Below are 9,339 nucleotides of genomic sequence, written 5' to 3'. Positions count from 1 at the left end.
TGCTAAGCAGGTGTGGCTAGGACCAAAGCTACTTTGCCTTTTGGCCCTGCCCAGTCCAGTACGGTGGAGGTACGTTCACCACCAGCCCTGTGAGCCATGCTCACCACCTCAGCTCTGGGGATGCAGCGGGTTTATATCGCCATTGAGCAGCTAATAGCACACTGCTCACACACCCCATTTAAGTGCAGGACCTCCCAAAAGAGCCAGAGTTCATGCTGCCAGCACAAACTAGGAAGCCTTCCCTTATAGAAGCCCTGAAGTTTTTGCCACTAAATCTGAGCCAGGAAACCTCTTAAAGGAGTGGCACCTCTCCTTGCTGCCAGCAAACAGAGCCTATCTGAAAATATGCTGCTACCAAGAAGTCTTGCTTAACTCTGTTCTTTTGTGTCTAGAATTCCTTCCCAAACTCTCAGGTTTTAAGCACATGTAGTTGCCACACATTGGCGTACCATTTCCTTAGACCCAAATAATCATACGGAAACTATATTAATTACAACACTGTTTGGCCTATTAGCTCAAATTTCTTATTAACTAACTCTTACATCTAAAATTAACCCATTTATTTATTTATTTATTATTTATCTGTGTATCATCACAAGGCTGTGGCTTACAGGGTAAGATTCTAGAATCTGTCTCCTGCAGCTGTATGGCGTCTCTTTGACTCCACCTACTTTATATCTCTTTTCAGATTTCCCACCTGGCTGAAAGAGCTTTATTCATTAACCAATGGCAATAAAACATATTCACAGCATACAGAGCAGAATCCCACATCACGGCAATGGCCTAATGCTTTTAATTTCTGCAGTTTATTTTTAGATTAAAGACACTTAGCCTTGCACCAGCCATCTCTCTTCCTGTGTTAACACCATTGTTATATCTTTGGCATAACTGTTTTACTACATGATATCATTTGTTCACCTCTTGGGGGGGGGGGGACAAAGATGATCTAGGCATTGGTTCTCCGAGATTTTCAAGATGCAGGGTAAAGGGGTGGGGGGAGAACACCCCTACTCTGAAGAACCCCAGTCTTGCCAGTCTTGAGAAGAATTGGTATTATCATGGAAACTGAGTTGATGTCTGTGCAGTAGGAACTTGTCTTTTTTGTTTGTTTTTGGTTCTCTGTGTAGCCCTGGCTGTCCTGGAACTCACTTTGTAGACCAGGCTGGCCTCAGATTCACAGATTTGCCTGCCTCTGCCTCCTGAGTGCTGGGATTAAAGGCGTGCACCCTAAGTGATGGACTGTGACCAGGACACGTAAGCAAGACGAACACTTCCTACCTCAAGTCGCTCTTAGAATTCTATCACAGCCACAGAAACTGAACTAAAACCCTTCCCACTCTATGACTCTCCCTCCTTGTCTTGTTTCCTTTCTCCTGTCCCCATTTCTCACCCTCCCTCTCTTCTTCTCCCTCTGTCCCTCTTGATGGGTCTCCTCCACTCCTCACTCCCTCTCTCTTAGTTTCTCTAGGTTGTTTCTGAGATTTAGAACTTCTCCTGAATCTTCTTCTCAAGGATTTACACTCGTGATTTTTCAGGTTTCCCATTCTGCTACATATAAATAAAAGAGCTTCTTGGCTGCTGTCTTGGCTCAATTTATTTCAGAGATGTTTCAGTTGCCAGTGTAATTTGGTAGAACTTAAAGGTCAGCAGTACTTGTAATGCTTGTGATTTAAATAAGGATTTCAAAACTGAGAGAAAAATTGATAGAAATATAAGTCATTCTCTCCTAACAATCAGAAGTTGATGTTCATATTATAGCTAATTAGAGACAGTTGTTTTAGTATAGATTCCCAATGGGTAGAGTTCAGAAAATGTTTCTTTATCATAAAGCTCTGATAATTTCAGAGGACATAAATCCATACATCTTGTCAGAGTCCCGAAACCTGTTTTCATGTTGTGTAAAGCATTGGAACAAAGTCTAGAGAAACAGGAAGCAGAAGAAATCACTTGTATTTGTCAGATGTTAGTACCAGACCTCAGGCAGGAAAGCACCTAAGACTCACATAAGGTAAGTTGCGGAAGAGACCTAAGGTACTCTAAGTACACAGTAAGATTCCTTTTAAACCCCTGCTCTACAGCCTATGTGATTTTATCCGATGTGTACCGCATAAGATACTCCAGCACCATCACAGGCTGCATTAATGCTGTCCATTTAGAAGACAGATCGGAAGCACCGGCCCTGTCATTTCTGGGTTTGCAATTTAAGTGTAAAATCTTGCCAGAGTGGCAATCCATTGAAACAAAACAGTCTTGGAAATGAAGCCCTAATTTCCTTCAAATGGCCATTTCTGGTTCTTTCTTTTCTAATTACCATTGTAATGAAGTGGCCGGTATTATGGGAGGAAGTGATTTCAAAGGCAGCAGTCTCTTATTATGAATCATACTCTTGATTTTCTACCCTAATGGGAATCAGCCTTAGTTATAGAAAATGCACGTGCAAACCCCCTCTCCACTGAGACTGAAATGGTCCCACAACTACAGATCCTTTCTTTCACTAATCGTGGCTCAGAGAATGAGTAGGCTTCTGAGCATCGCCCTGTAGCAAAGCTGGGGGAAGCCATCCTGATCCTCACCAAGGCATTGTTTCCAATCCCTGGGGTCTGTTGCTCTCAACAACAGATTCTCAGTGCCTTAAAACACAGCTGTATTAATATCAGCCTATGAAACCTGTATTGATATTTTGTTTGTGCTTTAACAAATAAAGCTTGCCTGAAGATCAGAGTACAGAGTTAAGCCCCTAGAGGCCAGGGAGTGGTGGCACACACTCTGTGAGTTCAAGGCCATCCTGGGCTACGCCAGATTGACCTTTCTAAAAGAGAAACAGAGCTCACACAAAGGTGATCCCAGCACTTGGGATCCTATGCCTTTAATCCTAGTACTAGAAGAGGTGGAGACAGGAGCGATAAGGCTGGGCAGGGAGGAATACAAGGCGGGAGGAAACAAGAGCTCATTGCAGTCTGAGGATGGAGACAGTCTGAGGATGCAGTCAGAGGACAGGATGGCCCCGCCCCTTCAGTCTGAGCATTGCTGCAGGCATAAGGTCTCCAGTGGCTGCTCTGCTTCTCTGGTCCTTCGGCTTTCACTCCCTAACTTCTGACTCCAGGCTTTATCTATTAAGATCCATTAGACTTGGTGCTACAAAGCCTACTTGTGTCAGAAAACCAAGGGCCCTTGTCTGACTCCACCTTCCTGGGCCACAGCCCTTGGCACCATTCCCTGTAACACAGGCACCCTCCCCTTTTTTGTTACCTGTCAAAGTGCAGGATCCCACTTTCATCCATTCAAATGGAATTTCTCTTTTTTTTAATTGCAGCTCCGCATGGATGGAATTCCAATCCCATGTTCCCTCAAGTTTATTTTTCATTCAGTTGTTCTCAGTATGCCATGCTCCTGGTCTGTGAGTTGTAGTATGGTGACAGTTGTGGTCGTCTGGCTCTTGAACACCTGATTAAACTAATTGCACAATGATTTGCTGCGAACAAATAGTGATAAAATATGCACCTAACTCCTTGGTTTCAGAGATGTCACACATCACAAACAAGATAAGCCATCTACGAGCTGGGTCTGCAATCTAAAACGCGGGAGAACGCCCAACAGCAAAATACAGAAAGTTTTGCCCTTGGCAATTGCTCCTTTTTACAATGTCCAGCTGTAGGGAACATAACACTAGCCACTATCAGCACTGGGACAATTTAGAACTGGTGATTGACAACAGGCACATATCTTCCCTGGGCATTTCTGTGTCTGTTAGAACTTGAAGATGTTTTCCAAGGTCATTCTTTGACCCATGCATCCCCTGATCAGAGATGCATTTACTGTGACTTTCTGGGAAGAGAAAATTCAAAGTGCACCTTGTAGGAAGTGACCTCTGTTTCTGTTTTTATTTAAGCAAGGCAGAGGTTCTTGGAGGTATAAGATATGAGTTTACGTACAATCCCTGCTGCTTACTGGTAGTGGAAAAATTGTTTAGTATTCTTCTGAGATCCTTCAGGTAGATGGAAAATTCTGGAGCTAATTTTGTTAAGTGTATCTATGTTTTATAATTCAGTAATATTCTCAATTCTTATCTTGTAGTCACTGCATACCTCTGCACTCAAAAGTTTAATAGTCAGGAGATTAGCTGATACTTAAGCCAATACCTGATGATAGGTAGCAAACAGGCCCCTCCATTCTCATCAAGGTTCTGACACAGATGTGTGCAGAAAGCAGTTGGCTGAGGTGGCCTCCCAGCACCACTTAAAGTGAAGTTGTTGGAATGTAGCTTAGTATTTTCTTCTTCTTCTCCATCTTCTTCTCCTTTTCCTCCTCCTCCTTCTTCTTCTCCTTCTTCACTAATTCAAAGTTTTACTTAATTTAAAGGTATACTCGGCATTTTTCTTGGAGAATCAGAACTATAACAACTTCTAGAAGACCTTGAATTTAATTTTAATGTAATATTGTTACTATGCTATTACCTCCTTTATTATTAAGCATATGTTTATGGCATGCATAAATAATTTGAAAACTTGACACATATATACCATATACAATGATATAATCTGATTTTGTATATTGTCCAGATATCAACAAAATGTATTTCTCAATGTTTGATAAGAAAGTTTAATTATTATTTATTTTTCTCTCCCTACTCGTTTTTATTACATCTTTTATTTTTTGAGATTGCAATTACAACACTTTCCTTTCCTTTTCCTCCCTCAAAGTCCTCCCATAGACCCTTTCCCAGATCTTTTTCAAATTCATTACCTCTTTTTCATTGTTATTATATACATATATTGATATGAATATCAATATATTGTGGTGGATTGAGTGATAATGGCTTCCATAAGCACAAAGATTGGAATATTTAGTGTCTAGTTAATGGAACTATTTGGGAAGGATTAGGAGGTATGGCCTTGTTGGAGGAGGTATGTCACTGGGGGGTCAGCTTTGAGATTTCAAAAACCCACGCCTGGCCCAATTTCTGTTTGTCTGCCTCTCTCTATGTCTCTCTTTCTGCTTCTGTTTGTCTTTCTCTGTCTTTCTCTGTCTGGCTGGCTGGCTATCTGTCTGTCTCTTTCCCTCTCTCTCTTTACCTGCAGATCAGAATGTAAAGCTCTCATTTTCTGCTCCAGAGCCATGTCTGTCTGTGTCTTTCAATGATAATTATGGACTAATCCTCTATAACTGCAAGCAATTCCCAGTTAAAATCTCTCTTTATAAGAGTTGCCTTGGTCATAGAGCCTCTTCACAACAAAAGAAAAGTAACTAAGACATTGTAGTCTCTTTTCAAACAGATCTTGTGAAATACATTTTTTGTATATAATTCCATAAATTGTGGCAAACATTAGTGTAATGTATGGCCTCATCGCAATTAACCTTCTCCACCTATCAGGGCCCTGGGAAAAACCCTGGACCAGCCTGGCCCCTACCAACTGTAAAGGAACAGATCATATGTTATCCTGAGTTCTTTAATTTCAGCCCCTTTATTTTGTCAGCTCCTGCAAAGGAACCAATACATTATTTTGCTTCTACTGTTTTATCTTTTCAAGAATATTATTGTATAAATGGAGTGAAATAGTATATATAACCTTTCAATGAATGTAATACATTTGAAATTGATATACCTATGGTGTATACAATAGTGTTCCTTTCCCGTGCCCAGTAGCTTTCCGTCAGATTGATGTTTCAAAGTTATCTCATGTCACATGTTGCTAAACATTAGAGGTGTTTCTAATATTTGAAATTATGCACTAAGTTATTCTAAGTATCTCTCTGGACAAAGTTTTATATGAACATGTTTTATTTTTCTGAAATACTTAGGAGTGCATTTTTTATATAGTTTTACTTTACAATAATCTTCCAAAATGCCATTTCCAGACACAATCTGTGAGCATTCCAGGAACTTCACATTCTCACCAACACTTGACCATGTAAGATTCCTAAAATGTGCTTTCCTAACAGGTGTGTGAGGCATGTCACTGCAGTTTGAAATTTACTCATTCCTGATAGTTGTATGGTTGAGTAACTTCTCGTGAGGTCATTTCCATATGTGTATCTTCTTAGTGTTCAAATTTTGTTTAATTCTTTTACTTATTTAATTTATATGTATGAATGTTTTGCCTGCATTTATGTATGTGCACCATGCCCATACCTGGAGCCCCAGAGGTTAGAAGAGGGCATTAGATTTCCTGGAACTGGAGTTAAGGGTGGTTGTGGTGCTGGGAATTGAACCCCGGTCCTCTGCAAAAATCAATGAATTCTTTTAACTGCTGAGCCATCTCTCCAGCCTATGTTCAAATCTTTTGCTAAGTTTTCATTGAATAGTTTCCTTCCTTATCAGATGTGCATTTATTTTGCAAATATTTTATTCCTATGTGTGGCATGAGTGCGTGTGTGTGTGTATGTGTGTGTGTGTGTGTGTGTGTGTGTGTGTGTGTGTATGCATGTGTGTGCACGTACACTGTATATTCCAGGCATGCGATCTACCACTACTGAGTTATAACTCTTGCCATTATTTCATTTTCTGAGTTCCTTTCAGACAGAAAGCAGGAGTCTTACATTTTTATGAAATCTAACTTACTTTCTTTTTCTTTCGGTCACCAAAATTTCTTCTATGGATATTAGAATTTTGTTTTAGTTTTAGGTTTTAGGATTAGTTCTATTATATTTGCCATATGACACAAAGTATGGCTCAAACTTCATTGATGTTCATATACTTTTCCGGCATCATTTGCTGGAAAGATAAGCTTTTCTCTATTAAACTTCCCAATGAACTACCCATGGATCCAGCTCTGAAGGGTTTCTACTCCATCCATGTATCTATGTGTAAGTCAGTGCTGTTGTGCAGCTTTGTTAGTCTTAAAATACTCTGGTAGACCCTGTATAATTGCTCTGCTTCTCATGCGTGTATGATACACATCTTTCAATTTAGAGCCAACTGTGGCTTTGGAAGCTATTGTAGGCTGTACCTCCTACAAGCTTCAATTTCTCACTGTGCACTATTGGTATATAGAAATAAAATTTTTCCTGTACTGATTAGACTCTTATTTCCAGTGATAAAATTTCTACTGGATATTTTATGCATTCTAAAATAATGGTCTTCAAAGCTGATCTTCAGCATCCCCTGAAGATTTGTTTACATATTTTCAGACCTCATCTCCCACAGGTTCTTGGCCCACAGCTCTGGGATGGATCTAGGAATCTGTGTTTATGACGCTTCCCTGGTCCTCAGTGAGGTTTGGGAATCACTGTTAGGCATTTGTGAGTATAAATTATTCAACAGATGTGACAAATATAACCGATTCACTCCCCCCACAGACATGACCAGCCTGTGCTCACTCCGCATTTTAATTAGATTTCTGGTGATGGATTTGCAGTGAAATGTGTGTTCTGAACCAGCCCTTCGTTTTTAACCAAGCACACATGTTGGAAATTGAGCCAGATCATTTGCTGAGCTTAGACATTCATTAAAGTTCAATCTATAGCCAGACTTGGCCAGATTAGCACATATTGTTAATTATTTGAGTGAATTACGTAGACTTGCTTTGGACACAGAGCAGATGAAGAGATGCTGGCTGAAAAAAAAATTCTAAAACTTTAGAATTGGCTAAATTCTAGAATGGTTGACTGAGCTAAAATATTCAGATAAAGGAATTGTGGCACCAAAGTCACATTGAAGGAGCTTTGTTTAAGTGACTTTGAGAGGTGGAGTATAGATTTATTGCTAGAACACTCTGATTTTTACAGAAGAGCCCAAGACCAGGAATTTCAAATTTGTTTCCCAGGGGATCAGAAGGAAAAACAAAAGCCTTGGGGATCATAGGCAGTCCCTGTATCCTATGTCCCTTCTGTCTATACGGCTACTTCTTGTTTCTTCCCTTTCTTTTTTGGTCCTTCTAAGTGAAGAATTGCCCTAAATGAGACCCTATTCATCATTCTGGATGGCTCTAGAAGTCAAAGGGCTGGCCAAGTATCCCAGAAGCTCTCTTGTAAGATTGGGTTGGCTTTACTATCATTAAGTGGGCCCATGGTGGTGGCTAATCTTTATTGTCAACTTGACTAGATTTCAAATACCCTTGGCTGTATCCGTGAGAGTATTTCCAGAATGTTTTGATTGGAGAAAGAAGACACACCCTGAATGTGAGTGGTGCCATCCAGTGGACTAAGATCTTGTGTTGATTAAAAAGGCAAAAATGAGCTGAGTGGCAGAAGTCATCTCTACTCCCTGAGTACAGATGGGATGGGACCAGCCATCCACCTCACACTCCTCCACCACAGCCACGTGTCCCTTTAAACTCTGAGCTAAAATAAACTCTTCTCATCTCAAGTTCTTTTGGTCAGGGATTTACTCACAGTAAAGATAAAAGTAACTGATATCGAGGATTGGTGTGAGGCAGGCATGGTGGTGCACACCTTTAATCCCAGTACTGGGGAGGCAGGGGCAGGCAGATCTCTATTGGTTGGAGGCCAGCCTGGTTTGCACAGCAAGTTCCAAAACAGTCTGGACTATATGGAGAGACTCTATCTCAAAATAATAAACAAATAAACAAATAAATCAGAGAGGAGAGAGAGAGAGAGAGAGAGAGAGAGAGAGAGAGAGAGATGGTATGTAGAATTGCAAAAGAAACAGAAAGTAGAAGACTGTCTCCTGAGGATATAGAGGAAAAAACTAGTAGGAACTGGGCTAGAGGTCATTCATGGAATATTTTGGACAAAAGTCTGGCTATATTCTGCTGGTGTTTGGAGAACTTGAGTGAGGGTGACTTCAAAAGTAATGGACTAAGTCGCTTGTTGGAAAAAAAATTCAAGACAGCATAGCATTCAGGCTATGATAGGGCTATTGTTCTCTGCTCTTCTGCAGGTCTTCTGTAAGAGAGGAAAGGCATAGCATGAATAAGTTAAAGTTACAGACAAGACTGTGAAGGGCAGCTGTAATTGTTAAATAGATTATCCCCGTTAAAAGGAAACCTAGTGTTCTATGCAGGGGACAATAGGAAAAGTGTCCTCGGGGCAAGATCCATCCATCAAAGGCTCCAAGCAGTGAAAATGCAAATTCATTTGAAAGAGGGGAGTCACTGTTGAGCAGGCTGCCCTACTGGAAAAACTACCCTCTAGGGACTGGTTTTCCTAGGCTTGGCTTCAGAGACTCACAAAGACAGCTGCAACTGTGGCCCACGGGGACAAGGCTATCTCTCCAAGGGACAGGAAAATTTGGCAGGGTCAGTCATGTCGGCTGACCAAAGCAAGACCAAAAACCAGTGAGGTGAACACCAAACTCTGTAGCTCAAGTCTAATGGCAAAATGCTTTCAGACTTCAGCTCCTCTTAACTTTGTTGACTGCTACACACTTCTTTCTCTTGG

The sequence above is a fragment of the Arvicola amphibius genome, chromosome 6 (genome assembly GCF_903992535.2).
Source record: "Arvicola amphibius chromosome 6, mArvAmp1.2, whole genome shotgun sequence".
NCBI classification, from domain to species: Eukaryota; Metazoa; Chordata; class Mammalia; order Rodentia; family Cricetidae; genus Arvicola; species Arvicola amphibius.
The sequence above is the reverse complement of the archived record's forward strand: the minus strand, read 5'-3'. Positions refer to the sequence as shown.